At 40.3% G+C, this 18,020-nt stretch overlaps 1 protein-coding gene across 12 annotated transcripts in view; it reads right to left on the bottom strand.

Moving 5' to 3' along the window:
* Nucleotides 1–18,020, bottom strand: part of LDLRAD4 (low density lipoprotein receptor class A domain containing 4) — a 437,927-nt gene that overhangs the window by 44,306 nt on the left and 375,601 nt on the right. The window contains exon 1 of one of the 12 annotated variants that reach the window (XM_039220450.1): nucleotides 15,458–15,476. The exons of the other annotated variants lie outside the window; for them this stretch is intronic. The gene's annotated coding sequence lies outside the window, so the exon portion shown is untranslated. Of the gene's footprint in view, nucleotides 1–15,457; nucleotides 15,477–18,020 lie in introns of those variants that run through there. 12 annotated transcript variants of the gene reach the window in all.

Genomic DNA, 18,020 nt, shown 5'->3' with positions numbered 1-18,020 from the left:
GTTTAAATGCACTGATATAGTCATGACTGCACAACTCTATGAATATACTAAAAAATAATTAAATGTCACTTTAAATTGGGGGAGGATTATATGGCATACGAATTATATATCTCAATAAAAACTATGAATTGAAATTTTTTATGATTAATAATAACTTATGCTAATGTTTATAATTTTTAGATTTCCAGCTTCAATGATCAATGAGATTGCTTTTGCAATTTTTGTTTTGTGCCATTGTTTGTAAGCACCTTCCAAGGCGTGAATGATGCTTATTCTCAATAAGTATAAACTTAACCAGAGTATAATTATCAATATATTTTTCCTTTTTAACAAAAATTTTGAAAAACCGGAAACATCTATAAGAATAATGAAGCCATGGGGGAGAAGACGGGGAAAAATAGCGGGGGAGAGGGAGGGAGGCAAACCATGAGAGATTCTTGAATGCTAAGAACAAACTGAGGGCTGATGGGGGTGGGGGAGAGGGGAAGGGGGGTGATGGACATGGAGGAGGGCACTTGTGGGGATGAGCACTGGGTGTTGTATGGAAACCAACTTGACAATAAACTATTAAAAAAAAGAATAATGAAGCATATATATTTAAGCAAGACATTGAGATAAATTTTCAGAGTGTATATAAGTTTTTAATCTCACCACTAGTATTTCAACATTAGTGTTTTCTTTGTTAGCCAGTGGTTCACAGTGAGTAGGAGTTAAACAGTATTAACTGGATTAAGGACAAGCTGAACCTCTACCAGTCAGAATCACCACAGTGGCTGGCAGTGTTAGCTGAGTGGCAGACGGGCAGAGAGACTGAGCCAGGAGCCACCTCCTTTAAGTTCTGTTCTCACCAGGAGAGCTCATGGGCACATACTCTTGTGTGAAGGGGGAAGTTACAGGTGTGCACATATGAATATATGCAAATGCTAAATGAGGATGCTGATGGAAAATCAGGATATAAGAATGTTTGGGAAGAAAAGAAAAATTTTAAAAGGCTGCCCAATGTTCCCATTCCCGTACTCCTCTACTCTTAGGCCACAGGCCAGACACCTAGATGCAGACTTGAGCCTCCCTGTGACAAATGATCACAGAGCATTTCCTATGTAACCATCTCTGGCAAAAGAACTGTGAGGAAGAAGAGAAATCCATGTCCAGGTCAGTTTGCAAAAACCTCACAATCTTGCTAGGAACACAAGACTGGACAACGACAACAACAACAACAACAACAACAGGCAATTAGAAAATTTTGAATTCTATTATTTTGCAAATAGTATTTCATATATTTAAAAATGCTTTTACATACAGACTCTCATTTAATACAATCAGGTTTTCAAATGTGAGTCAGATAATAAATTCATAAGAAATTGCTAGAACCTGAATCACTTCACCAAGATTTTGCTTCCTTCTATGTCCCAACTGGGAACCATGACTTCTACCAGAAATTATAAATTCCTTTTAAAATATTTGTAGATTCTACGTTTTACTTTTCCACATCCCCATTTCTCAACTCAGATTTCCAAAAGTTAAAGGCAACATTAAAAACTGAACACTCATTATTCTGCCTTGGAAAAATCATACCTACACTCTTCATTGTGTAAGATTTTTCATTAAAAGGGTTAAAAGCCTGGTTGGCCACATAGCATCAAGAGACTAAGTTTACAAGTAATAATATTTCCTATACACTCTACCAAATAATATCCATTCTTTGGCCTACACAAGATCTTTCCATAAAAGCTGTCTAAGATAGGTCTTTCACTTTCTAATAATGGTGTTACCCTTTTTCTGGCATCAGAAAGAATGGAAGCTGTACTGTTTTTCAGGCCATGGGTCATAGTCCATTAGGGCAGTCAGTGCACTAGACTGCAACCAGCATTTAAAGAAATAGAATAGAATGGAAAATAGCAAGGATGAGCACCGTGAGATGGTTTGTTTATAATAAGGATAAGCACAATGAGAAGGTGTGTTTGGGCTCTGCCTGTATGTATCTGTGTTTGCACTGGTTTTGATAGATGTATTTCTCACTGTAGGTCAGGGTTAAAAACTTTGAAAGGCACTGGGTGAAAAAGTAACTGACTATTCAAATATTTCATTTCTCCCCAATTAAACAGGGTAAATCATCTCTCACAAAATTCCATTCTTCATCAGGAACATACTAGCAAAACACTAATGAAGGTCTTTTTGAGGTTTGTGGTTGTAATTCAGAAGACTAACACATGCACACTGGGCTAGAATCTGACCCACTACCTGTAAATTGTGTAATTCTGGATTAGTCACATAACCTTCCTTAGTCTCAGTTTCCTTATCTATAAAATGGTCATCATCACCCCTAAGGGTGCCCTCAGGGTGTCATAAAAACCAAATAAAGCAGTATGTGTATAAGTGGCATATAATTATAAAGCATGCATGATTTCTCACTGGCCTCATTTACAAGTGATAGCTGAGTTCAGTATTGGCTCCATTGTTCACTATCCTTCAATTCAACTCTGCACAGACTCTTTAGTGCAGTTGTTCTCAACTGGCTACAGATTTTATCACCTGGGTATTTTACAAATACCAACACCTAAGCCTCATCTCAAACTGACTAAATCGAAACCTTAGAGGTGGGCTTAGGCATCTGTAATTTTTAAAGCTCCCCAGGTGATTTTAGCAGCCAGAGTTAAGAATCACTGTCCTAGACTGGATTACTGGTATTATTTTCCTTATTTTAAAAATTCTGTCTGCTGTCTTTCTTTCTATATATATTCAGACAGGCAGGCATTCATGTACACACACACACACACACACACACACATCCTTTTGGAATTGTTTCTTCATATTGCAGCTGACTTCAGAAACAAAAAACTAAGGCTGATTTACTTAAACCTCTTCATTCCTATTCTAAATTACCTGTGGAACTCAAAATCTTTGACACCAAACCAGTTTATATAATAAAAGTCTTTAATCTAGTCAAATTATTGCCTTGGATATTCTCAAGGAAATCCCCAAAGAGTTTTTATTTATATGGCGTTATTTTAAAATTGTTACAAAAGAGAAGAAATGGAATTCTACAGTGAGTAAACAGAGGACAAGGCTTGATTTCACTCCTTTTGCTACTTTACTCCCTTCTACCACACCTTCACCTCATTTACCTCACCTGAGATGCCCTTAATTCTTAAGGTACCTTTCCTTTTCTTCAAAATCCCTCTTCCTCCTTCTCTGAGCCTCTTCTCTCCCTTTTGACTTTAATTTCTTTCTAGCTTTCACTATGTGAAATCTGATCAATCCCTGCAATCTAAGTCCTGTTATGCTCGTGGCAACCCCCTCCCCCAAACCCCCCGCCGGGGGAAAGATAGACCAAGGAGTGCTAGAGCAGATGCAAGAGTCTCAGGAACATAACTATGGGTTCTGTTAGAGACACAGTCAGAGACAGGCATCTTCCCTCTGCAGCTACCTTGACTCAACTCTTTCTTGACTTCTGGGTTATGTGTAAGTGGGCAGTGCTGTGCTGCCATAAACCATCCCCAAGAAAAACATCAAAACAAGCTAGGCTGTCAGAAGAGTCAGTGGGAAGACAGGCAAAAACTTTGATTCAAATAGAAGAAACATAGTTCTTGCAAACTCTCTCTGGGTCTCTACCAAGAATGTGCCAACAAAAACAAGTACCTTCAGTCTCTCTGGATGAAGCTGAGTGTGTCACGGAGGTCTGAGCTCCTTTTCTACATCTCATGAGCCACCACACACAGACAAAAACCGAAGCTGAGGAAGGCAACCTGTGGGGGCATCAAACTACTGTTTCACTGTCTTTCTCCCACTGCAGGTTATTTTAAAAAGATTAAAAGATTTGGAGGCAGGTACTAACAGTAAAAGAAAAAAAAAAGACAGTGATGGATGATTTAGCTGAGCTTCCTGAGTGCACAAACAGCTGAATGAGGGCACCATAAAACATAAAATCAGTGTTGCTGGACTCTGGGATTAAGGGAGCAGTTCCTTTAAAATAGAGTCAGGATATTTCCAAGGAACCTGTGGTGATCATATGATTCTCTGTGAGGGGATTATGTTGATAGCACAAGAACAATTCTGTCCTAAGAGTACAGAGGAAGTAGACCTAAAATATGTCTTCCAAAATTGAAGCTGCTTATAGAAAACACCAGGTTGAGTCTGTTGCAAACCAAACCATGGGGATATAATGTACTTTTTGTTTCTTCACCTGGTAAGGTAAAACAAACAGATACATTATACTTTTCTAAAAAAATTCTATGGCAAGGGATGTAACCAAATTGTAAAAATAATGCATCATTTTGATGCTATATTAGAAAATATATTCCTTATTGAAACCCTATCTGTGAATTTAAAAAAAGGGATAATAATCCAAAAACTTTCAGAAAATGAAGAAATCGATTGTTTCTAGCCTCCATACATTATTTTATCTATAAAATCCCTGTGTAAAAAATGTTCAGCTCCAACTGGTTCACTCAGAGCAAAGAAACTCAAAATGATATTCAAATGGGTAATAAAAAGGAAGCATCTGCCGGGGGTAAGAGAGAAGGCACAGGTGCATCCTCAAACACAGTGACACCACCTCTACTGTAAATGTCACCAGGGGGTTCAACCTCAATCAGGAAGAAGTCTGTCTTTTCACAGTATCTTCATAAAGCTCTTCAAAGTGTCACTGGGCTAAGAGGACAAGTCAATTATTCTTGTGAAAACAGTATTTCATAGATGAATGATGTTAGACTGTGTCCTACTCAGGAACCTAGAAAATGATGCAACTTACGGAAAAGCTTTCTGAATTTCAGATATGAGGTATTCCTGGAGTCTAAAATAATTACTGGTAACTTAAAGGACATGAAAGAGATCCAAGGTCAGCTGTAATTAATTATTCAAGTTATCTGGGGGCTAAATGTTTAAGGTTGAAATTGACCTCCTTTTTTTTTTTTTTGGTAGACACTATGTAAGCTAAAGAAACAGACAAAGGATTTGATATGAGTAAACAGGATTATGAATGGGAATGGAAAAGGCTTGATCATAAACAACAGTTCTTAAGTACTGGAGAAAAATAACCCCACTATGTACCTGAGCTGGGCAGTGTGGTCCTAGAAAAAAATCCAAGGACCTACAAATCTTTACAAAGATCGAGATACCTGAGAGAAGTTACTCTGCAAAATCTAACATCACATGTCTCTTGAAGATGGGAAAGAGGTTTTAAAAGGAAAGGGAATAGTAATTGCAATTGTTTACCCTTCTGTGTCTTGAACCATTCTACCACATTAACCTAAGCATGGACCCAGGAATTACCAGGTCTTCAACTTATCCCTGTAGGTGGGCTGAGGGTAAATGTGGGTTTTCCTGTGAAGGATGATGAACAGTTGTCTGCTCTCAATAAAGGCCAAAACAGTGTGTTTTTCATATTCCATGCATCTAGCACAGTGCCTGGAATCTGGTGAGTGCATAAAAAGTACATGCAAAGTATACAAGCATGAGACCACAGACAGAATTCTGGAATGAGATGCATAGGACAATGGTTCTCAAAAAGTGTGGTTTCTGGACCAGCAGCATCAGCATTAGTGTCACCGGGAACTTGTTAGAAATGCAAATTTTCAGGCCCACCTCAAATATACTGAATCATATTTTCTGGGCATGAGGCCAAGAATCTGGGTTTTATAAAGGAGACCTCCAGGAGACTGTAATGCATACTAGAGTTTGAAAGCTACTGACCTAGGGAAGGGGTGGCATTTCAAGACAGAAAATCTCCAAGAAAATGAAAAAAGATACAATGTTTTAATATTGCCACCTTCCTAGGCAGTTACATTTCCCTAGGTCTTTCATTTCCTGTAACTGAACTAGCAACCCCTTTTGTCTTATTGATTAGATGTAGTGTAATGTTTCAGGGACACATACACATATGGGTCCACCCTAGTTTTTTAGGCACCCAAACTGTTTCAGATGGAACTATCTGAAAGTTAGATCCTTGAGTACTTTAGTGTGTTTGTAGAGCACACATGTGTGTATGAGTATGTTGGTGTGTTGCAAATAAATACAGAATCAGAACTAGTGTACAGTATCTTCAACTGACCTATTCTGAAAAACTGTACGATGAGAAACAATTTACTGAAAGTGACTCTTGTAAAAATTACAATCTCATCACATGCTCTCTGACTTCCAGTGAGACCAGAGAGAAAATTAATACTGTCTGGAAACAGAGAGCCTCAGAGAAGCCCTTGCCTACACAAGACAGCCTTCCCCTATTTTCCTAAGTACAGCCTCTTTTTATGTAGTTTTACTTAATGATTTTTTTTTTTTTAGGAATCCACTATTTCAAATTAATTTTGTGACTGAATTAATTGGTTCTCTCTCTAACATCTCTAATTTCTCCTCATTTCATATGAAGGTCTAATTTTTTCAAGAATTCCAGAGATGGGGCACCTGGGTGGCTCAGTTAGTTAAGCGCCAGACTCTTGATTTTAGCTCAGAACATGATCTCACAGTCGTGAGACTGAGCCCTGCGTCAGGCTCTGTGCTGAGGGCAGAGCCTGCTTGGGATTCTCTCTCTTCCCTCCTCTCTCTGCCCTTCCCCCTCTTAAAAAATAAAAATAAACATTAAAAAGAAGAATTCCAGAGACCATGATAAACATGTGGACCGTTCTATATTTTGAGTTTCCTCAATTTCCATTATGACTCAGCATTCATTTTCATCTGCAATGGAGAATCCAGAACTAATAGCCATGTTCATTTAAATGAATTTACAAAGAGACTATTGAGCCAATATATCTTAATAATCAAAAGAAAACTCTACTTATGATCATACTGCATCCCTCCCTGATACTCCCCCACTCCATGTGACTCTAGCTCAGAGCATCAAGTAGTTCCTTCCTTCATTTCAAAACCACAATGAATGTCACAGAAAAACTAAGGCCAGAAGGGCATTTAGGTGCTAGAGGAGGCAATGATAAATAATGCATTGGAAGTACAGAAGTAGCTTTCTCCTTTAATTCTTCTACTTGCATTTTAGTTAAAGCAACTGGCCAGTTCATCTTTAGTAGTTACTCTAATACATTTCACAATATTTTCATGAGACTGTGTCTGTTACATAGTTTTCTATCCTGTCACATCTGAAGGATACAAAAAGCATCCATCTATTAAGCCCTAGCAGATAAATCCCATAAACTCCCTGCCCTGCTTCCACCTCATGCAGACAAATACATAATATGCAACTGAGAACATTCTGAAAAATTAAACCTTTTCTTATCAGAAGTCATTTCTACAAACTTCCTACTTGAAATCTTTAGGTTTAGAACATTCAAACCAAGCACAGAAGCATTTTCTCTACATTCTAAATTTGGAAAGCAAGTCTCCTTAGATGACATTATTTCCTCTTTTTTTACTTTGCATTGGCTGCTTTGTCTAAGCTCAAGTGATTCTCTGTAAGAAAGAAAAATCAAACACAAGAAATGAGATACTACTTAATATTTAGGTAGGGAAGGAGAAAATGGAGAAGGAAAGGGAGTGGGGAGGGGAGGAGGGACTGTGTGTGTGTTTCAGAGCTCTGAGGCTTTCCTTACAATGGGACAACTGCTATCATGATCTGACTCACTTGGCTAGTAGAAGAAAGACAAAATACTGTGACTCAGAACCTTTCTTGGCTTCTATTCTGTACTAGGTACTTTTTTTTAATGCCTAAATCACAGTAACTTTAGCTTCAAGGATTTTGCCACACTTTCAGCTTTCATTCACTTTAATTCATCAGTTATTCAGGTATTAACTAACCTGTGCATTACAAAGTATTTCTGATCAGTTTCTTTAAGGGAAGAAGCAGGGGAAATCTGAGGGTTTGGTGGACAAACTAAGCCTCCATTTAGGAGGAAGTAAGTTTACAGATATTAGCCAACTTTCAGCTCTTCTAGTTGATTTGTCCCAATGGCTTCGTTCATTGTTGAGATATTTTTCTTCTAACACAGGTCTTATTATTCTATAATATATTACCAGGAATCTGTAATCTCCACACATTTTAACACTAGTTTGTGTTAAGTAACAGATATTTTAGTTGATGTAGCAATTGTGCTTACATTTGGAGAGAATCTGGGAGAGCAGTTGTTTGCATCAGTAAAATTCATCACCAAAATTAAATGTTTTGATTTTCCTAATGGGCTTCAAAGGGGGAGGGAAACGAAATGTGCTTTTGAAAGATAATCTCCTGGAAGAGGAAGTCTGTACAGAGGCTTAATCAAATCTGGGACTGAAGTTATGTTGCCAAAATTACTAATCATCAAAATGAACCTTTTTGCTCATTAGTGCATTAATACGTGTGGATACCCTTCACCTGGAATGAGCTGCTAATCCCTGTGGTCAGACACAATCCGTTTCTTCTCCCCTCTCTTCACCTTGACATTAAAAGCTTTAAAAAGGCCCCCTTTAAAAACAAAACCCTGAAGGCACTGTTACTTACCACTGAAGATAATAAATTAATGCAGCTTGCAGCATTTATGCCAGAATAAAGAAAGCTGGTAACAGATTTGTTCCTGATGCATTAGAAATGAGACCCTGTGACAAACTCCTGTTCTCTCTCCAGCAAAGCTGATGTATTGACTAGACAGGTAGATATTAGGTACTCAGGCTGTCTGGATGCTATGGAAATCGTGTCGAGTGCATTTGACCATCAGCAATGGGGCCAGACAAGCATGAGGCCCATTCTTATTCCAGCCAGGGAAGGGGTCTTGTCTGCATTCGCCTTTTCCCTGAAAGGCTGCCATATTTGTCAGCTCAGCCGTGTGTAAGATAAGCTCTGTCCTAGTTATCTAATATTTCACCAGGCAGTAGAACCAAAGGGTAAGGACAATCTAAATGCCCACATAGACAGGAAAGCCCGAGTGCCGTCAGGCCCAGCACAAAGCCTGAAGCCCCGACCAGAGGAAGTTTACAGCGGAAGTTAATCATCTCATTTGGAAGGAAAGCTCTGAGGGATTTGGACAATTATGATTTATCCTGGTTATATAATGAATCAGGAGGCAGATCTTAAGGTACTCGCTGCAACATTATTCCCAGATATGTTCTTCACTTTGTTCCCCACTACATGCTCTTAACTTCAATTTATCCTAAATTAAACAGAAAAGAAGTGGAGATATGTAACCACTGGTCCAGAGTTCATGAGAAACAGGTATGAGGAGAGATCACTTTTGCAGCCATTCCTCTGCCTCGCCACCCAATGGTCCATCCATTTCTTAAAGCCTCATGAGTATCAGGCATGGCGCTAGTCATTGATGAGCGCAAGGTGGACAAGTTCTTGTTTTTAGAGAAGCCTAGAGTTGCTGGGAGCAGGGAGGGCATGAAATGATTATTAGTATCTAGGTGTATACAGATATTACAGCCCACAGTAGGAACAGACAGGAAGTACCTAGCCAGTGGGAGGAACAGAGCGCTGGGAAAAGGCTTTCTGGAGGAGATGGCCATTAATCTAAGTATTAAGAAAGAAGGAACAATTAGTCAGATGAAAGAGGGCGGGGAGAAAGGGACCAGATTCCAAAAGAGAGTGACTACTGTGAAACAACGGCTTCGAGATGGCAAATAGCCTGATCTATCTGGGGCAACTCTAAGCAATGTGACATGGTCAGGGCATTATGACCAAGAGGCTAAACAAGGTGGATGCAGACTCCACAACCTGTATGTGGGGGAGCTAGTGAAGAGTGTGGGGGTTATGTGATCCAGTTTGGGCTTCAGGTCAATTGAGTTCTCTGGAGAATGTGCTGTACGGGAATGGATGAGAGGAGCTCAGGAAGATGGGTTAACAGTATTCCAGGGAAGAGGAGATGAAGCCACGAGGCATGGCAGAGTGGGAAGAGAGGGCAGGTCGTGGAAATACACAGAAGTACAATGATAGGACTTGGTGGGAGAGGAAGACACAGGTGTCCAAAAGGACTCCTGGTTATCAGAGTGTTGCATAAAGTGGTTACCAATTCAAATCTCTTCTCTCTGAGGAGTATAACATTTAGTAAGCCCAGGGACACAACAGAACTGTGGAACTGAGGGGAGTCTCAAAGAAAATCACAAGCAAAGCCAGGAAACAATGATGAAACTTTGGCAGCAGGGCCATGGGGCAGCAGAACCCTGTCCCAGGGCATGACCCTCTGTGGATGTCTGTGATGGCAGAGATGGCGCATCCACAATAACTCACACACCTTTGGCACATGATGGGCACACTTACCTACTTTAAAGAGATTCAATGAGTGAAAAACCACATCAGTGGTCAAGCTACCTAGTCTCTTACTCTGTGTGTCTTTGGATAAATAGCAATGTCTCTTAAAATCCCATTTCTCAGTTGATGGTGGTGATGATAAAATGTCCCCCCAAATACCTTAGGGGCCAAGCCACTTTTTTTTGGAACTCTAATAAAACTTACCAACTTTCCAACTTACTTAGGCTCCCAAGCTAGTTTCCTGTAACTATTAACTAGATTCTGAGCATCTGAAAGGCGGTGCTTGGATCACATCCTTCCCAGACAGTTCAGCAGCCAAGTGCACTCATCAAACACATGGGAATCAGGAGAGCAGTTCCAGCCCTGGCCCCAGGAGCTGGGTGTCCTTCAGTGAGTTGGCCATACTTTCTGCACCTAACACTGTCCTCAGCAAATGTAGGCAAATTATATTTCCTCTATCTTCATAGAGTTATTTTAGAAAAAAATGAGATCATACAAAGGAAGTATTTTTTTTTAATTCTTGTTTTTCTTTTTCTTTTTTGTTTTTAATGTTTTATTTATTTCTAGGAGAGAGAGAGAGACAGCGTGAGCAGGGGAGGGTCAGAGAGAGAGGGAAACACAGAATTCTGAAACAGGCTCCAGGCTCTGAGCTGTCAGCACAGAGCCCGATGCGGGGCTCGAACCCACGAACCGTGAGATCATGACCTAAGCGAAAGTCGGATGCTTAACCGACTAAGCCACCCAGGCGCCCCTCAAAGGAAGTACTTTGAAATCTTAAATTGTAATATATTTATAGGATTTGGTAATAATATTAAAGCTAGAGCAACTAGTTTTGGGATAGCAAAGAGCCTACTCTGAGTAGTATTAAACCTCAGAATAAGAACTACAACTCACAGTCTTACAGTACAGGTAAAGTAATTTAAAACAACAATACAAATAAGAGAGCTCCTGGGCAGGAAGTGTTTCAAGGTTCGATTTAGACACCTGTTGAAATGATGTGAGGCCACATGAGAGGTGGGCCATTTAGGGATAGAGCCCAGTGGCAAGCTGGTGAGGACATGGGCCCAGGCTGATGCCTGCAGCCCACCATACTGTCTCAGGATTTCAGCCCACTGGCTACAAGGTATTGAAACCCACATGTTGTCAAATCTCTCATCACATCCATTCACAGGAACCAAAGGGGACAAAGCAGAAGAGCCGCATGTAAGCTCTAGGCCTAACTGCTGGTCTTAGGACAGACACCTGAGAAGGAACTCCATTCACTCTCAAATAGCATGCTCCTCTTAAGTTAATTCACATTCAAAGGGAGGCTTAGATGTAATTCTTTGATTGATCAACTACCATTATGTTGCTCAGAAAACCCACACAGAGCTCAGCACAGCACCTAGCATAGAACAGACAGGGACACATACTCATCCCTTCTCCTTCTTTCCCCAGTAGCTTATTGCCCTTTAGGCAGCTCAAAGATAAAGGGAACTACTGGTTGCTAGGTGCTTCTGTGCCAACCACTTTGTCTTTTTGGTTTTTATTTTCTCTCACTTTTGCCAGGAATTGCCGTGCACACTTTGAGAGAGGAATATATTGAGGCTGAAGAGCATGTTCCTTGACTAAAGATGCATAACTAGCAAGTAACAGTGACTCCAATTCTCAAAGGCCATGCTCATTTCAGTGTGGAGTAGATCATGAAAAGATACATGCATTTTTAAGAAAAGCTCTAAACTGTCAAATGCTGTGACCTGCTCTCCACACACTTACTCACACACATGCATACGCTTGCACACACGTGCACCTGAACATATACAACACGCAGCACACCAGTCCCTAGTAAGTATGGCAGCCGGGCTCAGAGTGCTCAGATGCAGTAGTGCAGTGAGTCCTCAGCCTCTGCCTACTCATGCACTCACCAAGATGGCTTTGCAATTTTTATTTTTAACACCAGTTTAAGTATTTGGGAGCCAATAGAAACCACAGAACTAAAATTACCAGGTTCAAATTGCTGGACAAGCTTTAGAAAAGGATGAATAGAAAATGAATGGTAGACAAAACAGAAGCTAATGCTAAGATGCAATTTTATAGCTGGATGATCTCTAGTTTCTTTTTATAACTGCACGAGTCCCTTTTTCATGTTCCCAGAGAGAAGGCTCCAAAGAATTTAGAAGAGTCTATCCAGAGAAGACAGAATGCAAGCAGCTCAGCTGTTTGAAATATGCTAGACTGTCTCCAGACAGTTTATTAGGGAGACAGAAAATGAGAGACAAGCCTCTGTAAAAACTGCATTCCAAGAAAAACAGATCAGCAGAAACGTATTATACAGAGCACAAATCCAGGTATGAACCACTTGGTAACCCTTTAGTTAACCAATTTCAGAACTAAAAGTTATATGCTATATGACTTGTAATAATTGAGTGATGCTGCTTTTCTCTTTCCCAAGGGCTCCCCTAAAAACAGAACTATAGTTAAAGACATTTTTATGGTTTCATAATCTAGGAAAATATAAAATCCTTAGTGACTATCATTAGGTCCAGAGCCCTGCCTTGCTACAAGGCCATGATCCAGTCAACCAGAAGAGAGGAAGGGTGGTCACTCCCAGGAGAGATCAAGGGATGGGGAAAGTCATCTTGTGTCTCTGTTAAACAGCCTCTCCAGTGGTAATCATCCTCAGGTTCCAGAAGAGTCCTCCCAATAGCTGAAGTCATGTTCCTGCGATCATTTAAGCTTGGAATAAGAGCATCTTTGTCGGCAGCAGCCAACACTCACTGAGTATCCTCTTATGTTTTTTTGGGAGTATGCTGGAGAATTCAGCAGATGGAGACACATCTCTGAGCTGGAGGACTCACCCTCCAGCTGGAGAGATGAGAGATGGTCCTATTATTACACCCCCAGGCATGGACAGCCTCAGGGACTGGGGATGACTGCAGAGGCTGGGAAGGGTGGGGAAGGTTGAAGGGGACTGAGAAAGAATGGAGGCAGTGATGCACACAGCTATGCTGGGGGCCTGGCTGTCTTACTGGAGTAGCAGGGAGCTCAGGGGCCGGGGGTCTGGCTGGAGCACCTCAGGGCCAGGAGTTGGAATTCTATCCTATCAGCAGTGAAAAGATGTGGACCGTTTTGGAGCAGGGGCATATGCAACAGAGGCTAGAAAAAAGGAGGCTGGTCAGGAGGCCCCTGAAGTCATCCTGAAGAAAGGTGTCAGTGGAAATGAGAAATTTATAAGCAAAGAATGTGTGAAAAGCACAGCATTAATAAGGTGGATTCATTTATAGCTCACATGTGGTGAACTAGGGGAAGGAAAGGGAGAGTCATGAGAGGCTTTAAGAAGGAACACTTGATGGGACTTTGCAGCTCACAGTGTCCAGCACCAGCTCTGCACAGACAGGAAAGTCTGATTCTTGCCAAGTACATATGGCCCCCAGATGATGTACAGACAGACTGCATTCCAAAAATACACACAAAAGTCATTTGGAAATGGGAACTAATTTCTCTATAGAAAAAAATATATCACAAATGGTGGTGAGGTGTCCAAGATACCTCACACAAGTCTCTAAGATCCATATGTAACTGAAATACATGCTACAGGCAAAGGTGGCATTTTAGCTCTATTATACATAGAATTTTTGATGATTTTGCCTGTGAAGCCAAATCTAATGTTATCATGTCTCCATCAGCTTAAACTTCAAATTCAGGATGACCCCAGGAATAGCTGAACTATACTGGCATCTGCCAGCCACAGCAATCACCAGCCAAGAGAATGCCCTTCAGCTACCATGTGGAAATAAGAAATTCTCTTCCTTTCAGCCATGCCAGTCATTCATGAAGCAAGAGGTTCCCCTCCACCCCAAAGTTGGGAGAAACTGGAACACTCTGGGCTTAGCGAGTGGGGAAGAGGTGATTTCCTGTTAAAAAGGAATGCAGAGAAAGACAGATACCATATGTTTTCACTCATATGTGGAAGAGGAGAAACTTAACCGAGGACCATAGGGGAAGGGAAGGGGAAAAAATAGTTAAGGAGAGGGAGAGAGACAAACCACAAGAGACTTTTAAAATACTGAGAACAAACTGAGGGGTGATGGGGAGTGGGGAAGAAGGGAAAATAGGTGACGGGCATGGAGGAGGGTACCTGTTGGGATGAGAACTGCGTGTTATATGGAAACCAACTTGACAATAAACCATATTTAAAAAAAAACAGAAAATGGGATGACAATAGAGAAATCAATAAAACAAAGTTAGGTCTTAGAAATGAAAAAAAAGGAACTAGCCCACTTAAATACTTTCCATATATGATCAGAAGACTATACATAAAAAAATCAGATGACTATAACTTAATAATTCCTTCTTTTGTAAACATTTTCTGGATATTTCTCACATACATAACTCACTACTCTCATTTTAAGTACACAGTATTACATCACCAACTCACAGCAACTTAATGGCCCACTATGATCCTTGGCTTGAAAAAAGACTTGGACAACTTTTAAACTGGTCATTGTATTTTCATGAGTTCTATTTTGATCTCTTGTATTTATCCTCACTGAATTTCAGCTTGTGTTTCATCCCATCAAAAAGCAAAAGTTGCCCCAAGCTAAATAGATTAGTTAGTTAATAAGCCAGCATCTGCATCTTATTCAGCTGCTTTTGTGATCTGCAATACGTATCCATAAATATGTATTGCTATCACTTCTCCCAAGGGCGGGCTGTACCTTCTTCCTTTGAAGGTTAATACTTATATGTATTTCTTCTTTCCTATATAGCACCGCCTCCCCCCGTCCCCCCAGCTCATTCTCTGATATCTAGAACCACATGCATCCAACACTGTCTGGAGAAGGACAGTGAAGAAGAAGGTGGTGTTGGTGTTGGTGGCATGTTGTCTGGCAGGTCACAAGATGAGAGTAGGGAGTCATTCTCATCTCCTGGAAAAAGCAGGGTCCCAGATTAGGTTATTTACTTTGGGGGACATTTTCAAGGTGTTCCACAGGAATATAAATGGGTATGAAAATTAGAAAATATAATAATAGCAAAGTAATCATCCCTCAAAAAGATGACACAACCAATTGCTTTATTTAAAAAAATTCACGTAATGGAGTTTACAGCAGGTGCTTTAACTGAAAATCCATAGACTGGCTTCAGGAGTATGCAAACCTCATAACCATATGTGAAGCGTGGTGTATATGCATTTTTCTGAGTTGAGAGTGTTTGGCCTGTGTCACATTCTCAAAGGTTAAGAACTATTGGATATTAGAGGTGGACTCTCCCCACTTGATCTCCTGTCCCACCAATAAGGAGTAGAAAAGCACTGACCTCCTCCTCCTCATTCTCATTCTCATTCCAGCCTCATTTGGGTGTGGAAGGTATGCAGAGTATCTATTTAAAGATAAAAATGGTAGCTCAACTTTAGAGATAACAATAGAAGAGCCCATCCAAGATTCAGGAGCAAGTAAAAATCTCAGGATAAAACTATGCTATGTCATTACTGCTTTTTTTGTACCTAGAAAGTAAGAGTCCATTTTCAGGTAACCTGATTTTGTTTCCTTAAGAGGTATGCCTCACATAGTCAAACTATATTAGAATTAGCCTACAGCAAATCAATTTGCAACTGATAATGCAGCTGGTAGTTTTCCTTATTAAGGTTCCATTTACTCATTAAAGAGGATTTGTATAACATTAGAGATACTACAAAGAAAAGCTGCTCTCTTCTTCCTTCACTTTTTCTCTTTCCCTCACTAAGAATGAATTCACATTTTAGATTTTAGAGAATAAGAACGTCTTTATTTCTTATGTTTTCTCTTAGGATTTTTCTTAAAAACTGCTCTTTTTTTTCTAATTACAATCAACAGAATCCTAACTCATTCTGGCCATATTTCTAACTTACCACATTAAAAAGACTAGCCTCAGCTGAGCAAAGGCTTGTCACTGACATCTCTAGGTGTTCCCCCCGCAGCCAACAAACCAATTTCAATACGAGTCACTCAGACTCAGTACGGCAACTGTGGAGTAGCTCTCAATTCTCAAAAGCTGGTGATCATGCTTTTCTTTGTCCATTACACAACCACTGAAATATTAGTCTCATTTCCCAAAGTAATCAAATTTCTTTCCAGTCGATGCTGGCATGGAACAGCATGCCCAAGAGTTTACTTTCCTGTTAAGAATCCTGTTTGTGTTTACTATCACATCTGCTTCAAATTGCATGGGTTGAAACTTGCAGAAATAGGAATCCAATCTCATGTAAATTCAGACACTTAAAAAAAGGCTAAACCACAAAGCAAAACAAAAATGCCACCAGGATATTAAACACAGAACTTATTCGTTAAATGTCAGGTCAAGACATCCAGTAGTATTTTTAAAATTTAAAGATTCCTTTCCACAGAAAACAACATACTGTTTTGCTTAATGTCAATTCTTTCTCCAAAACCATGTCCTCACTGCCACCAAGGAGGCAGGTGTCCTTAAGAGGTGCTCATGGCCTGCCTCTGGGCCTCCCTCTTGAGATCCCAACACCATCCTGTGGATATCCCTCACTTAACACTCTACCTTTCGCTGCCACAAGACTTTCTTCTGCTACTGCCCTGGATAATGACTTAACTCATCATGTGTCTGTTCTCTCACCCAACAAACTGTAGAGCTGACAAAAGGCCTAGGAGAGTGCCACAGACACAGCAGATAGTCTAGTCTGTTAAGTGAAAAGTGGATGAGGACTTGACTTGCCTAATCCTAGACAGCATTTTTCATCCAACTTACAAGCTTAGTTAAAATAATTTTTAATTCCAATCAGAAAGGTTTAAATTCAGAATATCAAAATGTGATGTGGTGAACATTAAATGATGGGCTATAAACGGGGGCAAGAAATTGGGCAAGGAATCTACTCTCTTGACACTTGCAATAACTTCCAGGAGACAAAATATCCTTTCTAGAGGCTTTCTTCATAGTAACGCTCCCTTTAAATGTTTCCTTTGTATTTCTGGGAGTTTTTCTCATTTTAAAGTATAATCAGTGATTCAGCTGGGGAAGAAGACAAATGGGATGATATATCATATCCCATCCTTATGAAAAAGCTCTGTTCTCTAAGGAGGTGTTGTATGGGGGCAAGAAACAAAAATGGAGGGGCCTCTAATATAAATATTTCCACCAGAAACACAAGCTTAAAACTCTGTATTCCTACCTTGCAGCTACTGTTAGAATCCAGTAGAATCTGATTCCAAAGAGGCAGGAGGGTCTTTGTTTCTAAAACTTCACAATAATCTGCGAGGAGTTTCTGAGAATACTGCCACACTGGGACCCCCTTCTAAGTTCTGGCATTTCAGAGGGCCAACTGGGAGCAGTAATTTGGGAAGTGCTTGCACCTAGCGCCAGAGCTCCATCAGCATCAATGCCCAGGACTTTGAGGCAGCAAGGGCAGTGAATCCTGAGATGGCAAAGTGTGAGTGAGAGCCACATTACTCCACAGCTTTGCAACACCTTGTACAGTAAACATTTCTGGAGTGCTTAGATACCAGGTGCCAGCTGGAGAATAAAGACGAACAGAATGTTATTCCTGCCCCCAAAGGAGCTAGTACTGTGGTGAGGAAGATGTCCAGGTGGATGGGTCACAATGTGACAAGGCTCTAAATAGCACACTGTGGATGGTGGGGAAAGCAACCCGAGGTTGAAGACAACACGGGAGAAGTGCTGCCTTGTCTGGCTCCACCCAAGAGCTATAGTCCAGCCACATTCTGCTTTTTTCCTACAAGACTCTTCAGTAATACAAAAATAATCATGTAACACGTAAGCATAAAAGATGATAGAACAGCCATTATTAAACTTGATAAGAGTTGGACTTTTTCAAATCTGGTCATATTAAAGCCTTCTCAATTGTCAAAGAAGTAAG

Source organism: Hyaena hyaena, unplaced genomic scaffold (assembly GCF_003009895.1).
Source record: "Hyaena hyaena isolate Hyena2069 unplaced genomic scaffold, ASM300989v1 scaffold_889, whole genome shotgun sequence".
Taxonomy (NCBI): domain Eukaryota; kingdom Metazoa; phylum Chordata; class Mammalia; order Carnivora; family Hyaenidae; genus Hyaena; species Hyaena hyaena.
Note: the sequence above shows the minus strand (reverse complement) of the source record. Positions and strands in the feature narration are given on the sequence as shown.